A 12,274-nucleotide genomic window follows, 5' to 3' on the forward strand; every position below is an offset into this window, starting at 1 on the left:
CAGCATGTCGTCTACATAAAACTCCATGTTCCGTCCCAGTTGTTCCTTGAACATACGGTTCACAACCCTTTGGTAGGTGGCACCAGAATTCTTTAGCTCGAAGGGCATCACTTTATAGCTGGTAAACTCATTTATCGATTCAGAAGCTGGTGTGTTCTTGATACGCGACATGCATCGAAATCTGATTATATCCCACGTACACATCCATGAAGGACAAGAGCTCGTACCCAGAGGTGGTGTCGACCATCTGGTCTATCTTCAGTAGCAGGAAACCGTCCTTAGGGAATGCCTTGTTAAGGTCGGAGAAGTCTATGTAGGTCCTCCAAGTGCCATTTGGCTTGGGCACGAGGACTGGATTGGATACCCACTTAGGATATTGGGTGTCCCGAATGAATCAGTTTGCAAGTAGCTTGTCCACCTTTGCCTTTAAAGCCTCAGCCTTGGTTTGGTCGAAACTTCTCCACTTTTGCTGGATCAGAGCATCCTTCAAATTGACATTCAAGGCATGACAAATGATATTCGTTTTAATGTCAGTCATGTCAGAGTGAGACTAGTCGAAAATGTCTTGATTTTCTCGGAGAAATCCCACTAGTGCTTCTCAGACTTCTACCTGTAGACTCTTCCCGACCTTTGTCTTCCTTTCAGGGATGGAGGCATCGAGGACCACTTCCTCAACCTCCTCCATGGGCTCGATAGCCCTCTCTTCTTGAACCCCATGGGTCCAGCTCATTGGTTTTATCATCCCGAACAACTTGCACCTCCACCTCCTCGAGAAGAGGCTATTCGGGGGCCAACGCCTCAACAACCATTATTGGTTGCCTGAGGGACACATTGTAGCATTTCCTTGCCTCTTTTTGTTCTCCTCTAACTATGTCAATTCTCGACTCTGTTGGGAAATTCATGTACATGTGCCAAATGGAGGTAACTACTCCGAACTCCACTAAGGTCGGACCGCCCCAAGATGGTATTATACGCCGAGGAGAAATCCACTACCACGAATGTGCAATACTTAAAGGCCTGGCGAGATAGATCTTCAAGTGTCACGGGCAACTTGATTTGGCCCATTGGTATGAGACCTTCCCCCGAGACCCCGTATAGAGTTGACGTGCATGGGAACACATCCCTTGTGGTCAACCCGATCCTCTCATAGGATGACTTGAACAGGATGTTCACTAAACTCCTGTTGTCCACCAGGATCCGAGCCACCATCTTAGTGGAAACCTGGATCTCGATCACCAAAGGATCATTGTGTGGAAAATTCACCCTCCGAACGTCGTCATCAGAGAATGTGATGACTTAGTCGGTCATCCTTGGCATCTGGGCTGGCAATTGAGCTACTGCCAACACTTCATCATCATGGTTTATAGCCTGCGCATACCTATTCTGTGAGCCTCAGGAGGTGCCCCCACGTGGGGTCCTCCAGAGATGGTCCCCACTCACCCATTCATTAGGAAGGTCTATGGACCATTTGCTGTTGCGGAGCTGTGGGGACCGTACCCGGAGCCTGGGGAGTCGTAGGTGATGGTGCTCCCGCGGTCGGGACCTGTGCCTATCATGCTCCATCCTGAGCATACTGGTGGAGGTGTCCCAACTTGATGAGGTTTTTGATCTCATCTTTGAGTTGACGACACTCATTGTTGTGGTACCTTACATCATTATGAAAACGAAAAAATTTGTTGGGATCTCTCCTTTCTCGGTCTCTTCGAATGGATTGTGGCTTCCGATAATGGACGGGCTATTCCGTGGCCACATAGATGTTCTCTCGAGAATCCATCAAGTCAACTGTGAGACATACTTCTCGTCGGGGGTAGCTCCCTGTCCTATTTGTGATGTCCCATTTCCTTTGGGCTTTCTGCCTTTGCTCTTACCCCCGCATTTACTGCTGCTAGGGGTTTGACTGGGTGCGGTAGAGTGGGATGGAGCAGCAACTCCAACACTAAAATGTAGGCTGACAAGCACTGTATCTAGTGGGCATTGCTCCATATCCCAACGAAGCGACACTAAAACCAGCAGGTGACACGACACTAAAGCCAATTGTCGGGATAATTGGACTGAACTGGGCACCCACCATACTCAGTTGGACAGGATTGTAAGGCGGATACTGAGTCCTCGAAACCACTAGGTTTGTCGTTGTCAAAGTTGGGAGGGTGACAGGCCCCCCAAATGCTGCGATCTGGGAGTCTTCCTAGCTCATATATTCTTGTGTTCGACGAATGAAGTCTTCAAGCCTTTGACACCCTCTCTGCTGGTGGTCATCCCACAACAAAAACCCCGCATGGATGCCGGCCTGTAAGGCCATTAGCTACTGGCCGTCGTTAACCCTCTTGGTCCTTGTAGCTTCCTCCTTAAAGCGCTTGGTGTAAGCTTTGAGGGTCTCAAAGAGTCCTTGCTTTATGTTGGCCAAAGCATTGACCTCAAAGCTCACCTTCTGAGCTGCTATGAATTGTCTTCAGAATGAAGACAACAGTTGATGCCACGAATGGATGGATCCCAGCCTGTGCTTCTTGAACCATTCATTTTTTGGCCCTATCAAGGTTATCAGGAGCACATGACACTTGGTGTCTTCAGAGACGTGATGCACCGACATCAACCTATTGAACTTCGAAAGGTGGTCAATGGGATCCGTACTGCCATCATAGAACGTGATGGCAGACATCTTAAAGCCTCATGGTAACGAGGCTTCTACAATGTGAGGAGCACGTGGTATCTCGTCCTTATTCTCCGAGTCATAGTCATGGCCCTGACGTCAGGCCATTCTGAGCATTATCCTCTTCAAGCTCTCTAATTCGGCTCAGAGGGGGTCATGGTCTTGGTTGGCTCTTTGTGCTGAGTTATCCCTCTTTCAAGCGTTGAGGCTATCCCAAAGGTCTGACTGGTCCTTCCCTCTGGATTTATGCCTGAAAGCCTTATTACACCTATGAGCATTTAGGCCTTCTCGCAGGTCAGTTTGGCCTTGGAATGCACCACTGCCCTCGGGTATGCTGCTTCCATTTCTCCATCGAACTCAACGTTTTCATTGTTTACCGAGATACTGATGTCATGCTCTCGGCTAACGGAGAAGTTTTGCTTGTTGGCTCCTTGGACATTTTTCCTGTGGTGATGGCGAGGTGCTAGGGGGACACCACCTTCGGGCCTCACGCGATCTGTATTGGCACATGTGGATGCCAAAATTTCAGTTGCATAAGGCCCCTACCTCGTGACCCTCAAAATATAGGCTTGGGAGAAATAGCCAAGCCCAATCTTCCGCCCTGCGCTAAAGGCCTTGTGAGGCATGCGCCTCGCTTATAGAGTCTTGCTTCACCTCAAAGGTCCCGTAGGATCACCCCTCGAAACTAGAGATGTGTCTCACACTGAGGGTCCCATGGGGGTGCATGTCTTGTTCATAATGGCCCACCTCGCACCAAGCACCTCGCGAGGCATAGCCTCACGCCAGCATTTCGAGAGGCACAACCTCGCACCCACACGCCTCCGCCTCACACCAGCCTCTCGCCCACATGCCTCCACCTCGCGCCAGCGTCTCGCGAGGCACAGCCTCATGCCCACATGCCTTCGCCTCGTGCCAATTTCTTGCAAGGCACAACCTCGTGCCCACATGCCTCTGTCTCGCGCCAAGGCCTCGTGAGACGTAGCCTTGGACATGGTCCTTCGCTCCGCGTCGGGCATCTCACGAGGCTCTTGCCTCCCATGCCCCTTGGGATCGTGTCTTCCCGAATGACCCATAAAGACTTTGACATTTAAAGTTTAAAAGAATAGGATGCATTGTGAGGATAAAAACCTACGATGACTCAAAGAGATTGTACATGTATGAAGTGCGTATGGGGGTACGGCCCTAAAGACCCCAAGTATCTAACCCTAATCTCCAAGTGGTCGTAGGAGTAAGGTACCTGATGTAGTCCATCCTATCTAACCTCTGACATTCGTATTGAACAGATGGTGGAGGTACAACCAGGTACTAAAATTGAAGTGCTCCCGCAAACCTTTGGCGTGTGTTGGAGCCAACCACCACTCTCCAATTACCACTACCATCCATAGGCTGCATATGCAGGGCCTTGTATCCTCGGGACCACCATGTATAGTGAGCCAACAGTGCTCTCCTATAAATATGACCTCCCTTCACTTAAGAATGGGGTCGAATTTTGGGAGTTTTGTAATCAGCCATTGCTAATGAATACACACATATATTCTACATTCTCTCTATTTTCCATTCTAAAATTCTAGCATTTACGTTTTAAGTTCTTGAAACCATCAGAAAGTTTGTTTGAAGTTCAGTTGATTTAAGTTCAATTCTTCTACAACTCACAAACCCATTAATCTAACTTAGTTGACAAGTTCTTACCGTCAATAGTTTGGCACCGTCTGTGGGAAGGATAAGTGTTAAGCCATTGTTTTTATATTGATTCCGGCAAGGAAAGATTCCAAGACGTTCTAAGCGCTTGAGAGAACCACAAGAGGTTGATGTCCACCAGGACGGAGATCAGCTAAATGCCTCCATGAAGAACATTCAACCCCCCAAAAATTTGGATGCACCAAAGGAGCCCATGGCTCATGAAGATGAAAAGGAGGATTCATCCCCAACTGTCCAACATGATGGAGACCATCCAGGACTAGCAGCCACCCCTACGGGTGGCACAGGAGCATTCCCTCCCCCAAGGCCACCACCGAAGCCGAACTTCAGCCGACGGGATTCAGGTCCTTCAATGTGCAGGCCCAGCAAGAGGCCCCGAGTACATTCCATAAGCTTGAGCTTAAGGATTCGATTCTACGAGGATGAGATACGCAAGTTACACCAAAAGAACGAAAGGCTAGAAACCACCTTAGAAAACATGCAAGAGATGTTAAATGGCCTGTTACAAGGAAAGTCAAGCATGCCTCTTCCTAAGCGAAAGGAGAAAGGCCATGAGAGAGGAGAGACAACAGTCCATGTGGATGACGGGAGGACTCAACTCTCCACTAGCAATACCCCTCGGCCAAAGCAGCATGAGCATCCCAAGCAGGCAAAAGAGCCTAAGAGGCCAGAGTGAAGGAATGACACTAACCCTTAGAACGAAGTTTAGGTCACTTCAAGGGAAACACCCCCGGACTTGAGGGAAGAGCTCAACAGGAGAAGGTTGGCCAAGAGGAGCACACCTCATGTGGCTCCCCCAGAAGACAAATAGAAAGGAAAGGCCAACCCATCCAACTTGAGGGACTCCTTGAACAAAAGGAGACAAGACCTAGACACCGAGATGAGGAGACTATGTAGCATGATAATCACCGCATCTGGGGGGCACACTATCGACGATGAGTTTGATTACGACTCACCCTTCACTAGAGAAATACAAGTCGTGCGGCTCCCAGCCAACTTCAAATAGCCCCACATGACCCTCTACAAGGGCAATACGGATCCAAAGTGACATCTTGATGCGTTCAATGACCTAATGAAGTTAAGGGGAATTAATAGCAAAGCCAGATGCCACTGCTTTGCTGCCACATTGAAGGGACCTGCATACAAGTGGTTCAAGAGACTTAGGCCAGAGTCCATCAGGTCTTGGCAACTATTTTCTGGCAAATTTCTCCAGCAACATCACGTAGTGTGTGATTACACCATGCCGGGCACCAGCCTCGCTAACGTAAAACAAGGAGAGGATGAGAGCCTAAAGAGCTATATCCATAGGTTCAATATGGAGGCAACTAAAGTAGGAAGCTTGACCCGAGGGGAGTTAAAAATGGCTATTACAGCTGGAGTGCGCCCGGGTAGTAAGCTATGGGATAACATGCTAAAGAGGGAGGTCACTGACTTAGACGACTTCTACGAACTGGCACAAAAATACATCCGCATTGAGGATCGCCACAAGAGTCTTATGGCTAGAAAGAGTGGGTCGTCCCTAAAACCCTCAACCCATTAAGGCCTAAATAACGCAAAGAAAAAGAAGGCCTACGAAGGGCCGAGAGATGATCATCCTAAGAAATCCAAACGTGTGGGTTAACATAGGTAGACCTCATACACCTTTTATACTGACCTAACACATACTAGGGAACATATCTTCGTCATGAATGAGAATCAGGTCCCATTTAGGAGACCCACACCAATGAAGAGAGATCGATCGAAGAGAGATCTCAGTAAGTACTATCAGTATCATAAAGACATTGGATACACCACGGCGTAATGCACTCATTTAAAGGTGGAAACTGAAGAACTCAAATGCAGGGGCACTTGGGTAGATACGTCCAAAGAGAAAATAAAAGACCAGAAGATAGCCCACTCTCGCCATGGGCACGAGATGTAGCCCCAAAGGTACAAGGAGAAGTGAGGACCATCTTCAGAGGACTAGGATTCGGAGGAGAATCGAGGAAGGGGAGAGATAGATACGCCACGGAATCCAAGCGAAGTCCACCTCCATGCATCTTAAGTTTGGAGAATGATTCAATAACCATCACTGAAGAGGATGCACAGGGTGTGCATTTTCCGCAAAATGACCCATTGGTATTGACTATACAGCTGGCTAACATGAGGGTGCATCAGGTTTGGTAGACAATGGGAGCTCCGTAGACATCCTATATCGCCCAACCTTAGAGAAGATGGAAGTGATCATCATGAGCCTAAAGCCCTGCAATACCTCCCTATATGGGTTTACAAGGGACTCAATACATCCCCTAGGCACAATGGAGCTAGCCTTCACCTTGGGAGAGCAACCCAGACAAACTTTGATGTGGTAAATTGTGCCTCGACCTTCAATGCGGTATTAGGAAGACCCTGCCTAAGAGAATTGAAGGCAATAACCTCGATATACCACTTGTCCATAAAATTCCCAACTCCTAGAGGGATAGTGAGCGAGAAAGGGGAACAGAAGGAAGCGAGGGAATGTTATAACACGTCCCTCGACACAGCCATGAAATCGCCAGTACCCATGGCGATGGTAGTGCATGGAAGCGTAAACTTGCATGAGTTAGACTCCCGGGTCGCAAAGGAACCCAAGGCCAAGCTAATAGAGGAATTGGAAGAAGTCACAGTTATGAATGAGCCGCTAAGGAAGCTTAAGGTAGGAAGAAACCTTTAGGATAACATTAAAGAGAAGTTGGTAGAATTTCTGAAAGATAACCTTGATGTGTTTGCCTGGAGTCATGAGGACATGGTGGGGATAAATCCATCAGTCATGTGCCATCACTTGAACATCGACCCAAAAGCAAGACTTGTGAGGCAGAAAAGGAGGGCGATAGATCCAGAGAGATACGCAACCCTGAAAGAAGAAGTCGACAAGTTGAAGGCAAATGGATTTTATCTGAGAAGCATTCTACCTAGTATGGCTATCCAACCCAGTCCTAGTCCTAAAGCCCAATGGGAAGTGGAGGACTTGCGTGGATTTTACTAACCTCAATAAAGCCTGCCCCAAGGATAGCTTCCCACAACCTAGGATAGATTAGTTAGTAGACGCAATGGCTGGGCACAAGCTACTCAGATTCATGGATGCCTATTCCAGGTACAACCAAATACCCATGAACCCAATTGATGAAGAGCATACTTCGTTTATAACGACCAAGGGGCTCTACTGCAATAAGGTAATGTCGTTTTGATTAAAGAATGCAGACGCTACTTATCAAAGGTTGGTAAACAGAATGTTCGCAAATTAGATAGGAAGAAATATGGAAGTATATGTCGATGATATGTTGGTGAAGACTAAGAGAGTAGAAGAGCTCACAAATTACCTTGGTGAAATGTTTGACACCCTCTGAAGATTCAGAATGAAGTTGAACCCGCTCAAGTGCACCTTTGAAGTTTTGTCAGGGAAATTCCTCGATTTTATGGTAAATTATCAGGGTATTGAGGCCATTCCTTATAAAATTAGAGCATTATTGGAAATGAGCCCACCAAGAAACAAAAAGGAGGTGTAATTCTTGACAGGGAGGGTAGCAGCACTCAACAGGTTCATTTCCAGATCCACCAACATGTGTCTCCCCTTCTTCAACATCCTAAAAGGGAGCAAAAAGTTCGCTTAGGATGAAGATTGTTAGGAAGCCATTGCTAAGCTAAAAGAACACCTCAGAAAACCGCCCCTTCTGGCTAAGCCTGAAAAAGGGGAAAGGTTGTACCTATACTTAGCAGTGTCGGAACACACCATTAGCGCCGCCTTAGTCAATGGGGCGAAAGAAGCACCAACAACCCGTATACTATGTTAGCAAGCGGTTGGTAGATGCAGAAATTCAGTACCCAGAAATAGAAAAATTAGTATACGCTTTGGTGGTGTCCTGGCAAAAGCTAAGGCCCTATTTTCATGTTTATGCTATTGAAGTGCTCACCAACACCCCTTTCCGTCAAGTCTTGCATAAACCAGAGACTTCAGGAAGGTTTCTAAAATGGTCAATTGAATTAAGTCAGTTCGACATCACTTATACCCCAAAAATCTCAATCAACGGGCAGGTACTTGCAGACTTTATAGTCGAGTTCGGCTACCGACCCAATGAAGAGGGAGAAACAGAAGAAAAAGAACTGACTTACGAAGGAGAAAAAAAGTAACCTGAAGAATGGAGCCTCCATGTAGGCAGAGCGTCCAACAAAGGAGAGGCATGAGCTGGCATAGTAATGATGGGACCTGGGCCACAAAATGTATTGCGCAATAAGATTCAGATTTGAAGCTTCCAACAATGAAGTAGAATATGAAGCACTCCTAGATGCCCTGCGACTAGCCAAGGAGCTAAAGGTAACACATTTGCATGTTTTTAGTGACTCACAATTGGTGGTATTTCAAGTGAAAGGTGAATATCAAGCAAGAGGCCCAAAGATGGTTGCATACATGGCAAAGGTGAAAGGGTATTTGGACCAGCTGGAACAATATACCATAGAACAAATCCCAAGAGAGCAAAACATGAATGTCAATGCTCTCGCAAAGCTCGCCTCCACCAGAGACAGAGATACGCTTGAGTCCATCCCCGTGGAGTACCTGTCTAAACCAAGTATCGCAGAGAGGGAAGTTCACATGGTCAATGTCCCTAAGGATTCATCGACCAGCCCCATCTTGAGATATTTAAGTGATGGAACGTTTCCTTTGGACAAAAAGGATGCCCGCAAGCTAGTTTATAGAGCCGCCTGATACACCCTAGTGGATGGAGTCTTGTATAAAAGGGGCTTCTCCACCTCGCTCCTCCGATGTATAAACAAAGAGGAAGCTTTGAAGGTTTTACGAGAGATACACAAAGGAGAATGTGAAAATCAAGTTGGGGGCAATCTACGACAAAAAAGGCCATGCGACAGGGGTATTATTGACCTACCATGGAAAAGGACGCGAGCGACTTCGCAAGGAGATGCGACAAGTGCCAACGGCATGCAAACTACCCAAGACAGTCACCAAATGAGCAAGTAACCATGACCAGTCTATGGCCCTTTGTTGTGTGGGGGGTCAACTTGATTGGCTCGTTACCAGCAGGAAGAGGAGGAGCAAGTATGCAGTTGTAGCAGTGGATTACTTTACCAAGTGGGTTGAAGCAGAGCCTCTGGTCAATATAACGACCAAAACAATCATCGCCTTTGTCAACAAGTTTATCGTCTGTAGGTATGGGGTGCCCTACAAGATAATCTCTGACAATGACACCTAGTTTGAAGGAGGGTTGTTCGATGAATATTGCAGAGAAAGGGGGATCAAGAGGAGTTTTTCCGCTATAGTACACCCGTAAACCAATGGACAACTGGAAGCCAACAACAAGATCCTCAAGAAGAACCTGAAAACGAAATTGGAAAATTTGAAGGGAGCCTAGGTCGAAGAACTACCTAATGTGCTTTGGGCCTACAAGACCACCCCCCGTTCTACTACTGGAGAAACACCTTTCGCCTTAGCCTATGGGTGTGAAGTTGTTCTTCTAATAGAAATGAAAGTCAATTATTTCCGTGTACAAGCATATGATGATCAGGCTAACCACGCAACGTTGGCTAAAAATTTGGACCTGTTGGAGGCAAGAAGAGAAAAGACACAGCTGAGGTTGGCAATGTACCAACAGCGAGCTGTAAGGTACTATAACTCAAGGATGCGAGAGAGGGCATTGAGGGTAGAAGACCTTGTGTTAAGGAAAGTTCTGCCAAAAACTCGCGACCCAGGAGTAGGTGTGCTGGGGGAAAACTGGGAGGGACCTTACCAGGTTGCCCAGGTGGTGCCCCCTAACACCTACAACTTAGCACATTTGGATGATACCATGGTACCTAGAGCATGGAACGCAGAGCAGCTAAAAAAATACTATCAGTAAGACCTCCATATCTATGGAAAAAATGTCTTTACTTTGCCTGAGTATGCAGTGTCGGGTTAAATAGTTATGAATTAAAAAGGTTGTCTCAAAAGCCTCAATAGATGCAATACTACCGTGAGCACCTTTGTAATCTACCGATCTTTAACCAGAATATTTCCTTTTCCATCTCGGTTGTTACATTATTTTCCCACGAAAACACCCATGTAACAGATACGCACACATGGTGGGGATAAAACGACCAAAGTGCTCAATGAGATAAATTCCACCGACCACTTGGGGGGCAGGAAGGAGATATAAAAAAATGATGATGAAAAACCCTGCAAGGCATCCCTTGAATTCATAAAGATTAGCTACCCCTATGGATATCAAAGGAGTCATAAGGAGGGTATACAAAAAAAAAAAAAAAAAGAGCCTCATAAGGCATCTCTTGAGTTCATGAGGATTAGCTACCCTCTTGGATCTCAGGAGAACCTAGAGGCTTTGTAGAGGTGACTTCACAACAAAGACCCCCACAAATAACAAGGTCTCAATGAAGATACCCTGGTAACAAGCCAAAGGCATTCCCTGAATTCATGAGGAAAAACTACCCATGTAGATGATAAGGGGGCCTAGCAAATAGGCAGAAACAACCTCCTAAAAAAAGGTCATTACCTCCATGAGGATTAGGGCTTCAAGGAGAATGCCCGTCAATTAGTCTAGAGCGGCAGTCAAGTCGTCCAACCAATAAGGATCCAAAAGGAGAACCTTGCAAAAATAGTACTATACATAACGATGAGAATGATTCTTGTAACGCCTTGGTTAACCAAGACCGCTACACTGTGTGTTTAAAATAGTGCTTAACTCGCTAAGTGAGTCATTTGAACTTAAATGTGTAATTAAAGACTAAGTCAAGGTCAGGTATTAAAAATTTTGGTCAACAAAGTGATTATTTTTCATTAAAAATATTAAGTTTATACACAGGATACCAAAAATCGGTTACAGGATGATAAAAGATAAATGAAATACAAATTAGTCATCCTAAGCAGCAAAATAGGGTTCAATCCTAGTTCTTCCCAGGCTACCCCAGCCATGATTTTCGAGTAGGCTGCATATGTACACATCGCCCTTGAAGCTCTCCAACTTATGGCTGGTCTGCCTTTCTCGTTCCCTTGCCTACACCACATACCACTCGTGAGCCAAGCCTCAGCAAGAAAACTTAAATCAGCATGCACAACTAGGCAACAGTATAAAAGCGGTAAACATAAACCAGTAAATTCAATCCATAACAGGATATAAGCAACCATCTTAACAATAACACTCAGCTCAATCAAATGCATAAACCAATCTCATTAGTCAGTACAAATAGTTAAGTGCAAACGACACTTCTATTAATTATATAATGTTCAGGCCCGACGCTCATAGGTTGAGTCCTCTGGTTTTATAGTCGATCCCGACACCCTTAGGCCAGGCTGTGTTCCGCACACTTCCTATCAACCCACAGCAGCCAGCCTTTAAACAGATGTAATCACAAATGCACAACAAGTAGTCAAAGGAAGAGTATACAAGCATGCCTATCCAAATATTCTCAGATATAGATATGTTCACATTCATAACATATTCATTAACAGAGGTCTAAGCCCCATTCACAACTCAAGTGCAGTTTTCCTACCTTAAGTCTCGAGCAGCTAGCGTATGGCAGCCCAGAGCATGATCCCTATCCCTGAGCCCTTGCTATATAACCTAGTCACAACGTATTAATAAATAACCATTAAAACCTAAACTAATTACGACCTTCAAACTAACATACTAGCTTCTAGGACATTGAATTCTACTAAACCGGATAGTAGAATCCTTCTTGAGCACTTAGGCTTGAGTTCCTGAGCTTAAAAATATGTTTTGGTTACTATCTTCAATTAGAGCAGCAGCCCAGCCCCCTAGGGTCGCGACACGCTACAGGTTAGAGAGTCGTGAGGCTTTATTCTGGGGGACGCGGGCCACGGCACGCCCTACCTTAGCCACGACACCTGGGCAAGATTAGGGACCCCCAAGCCTTCACACGCACATGAGTCGCGGCGCCTGAAGAACA

Source organism: Humulus lupulus, chromosome 3 (assembly GCF_963169125.1).
Source record: "Humulus lupulus chromosome 3, drHumLupu1.1, whole genome shotgun sequence".
NCBI lineage: Eukaryota > Viridiplantae > Streptophyta > Magnoliopsida > Rosales > Cannabaceae > Humulus > Humulus lupulus.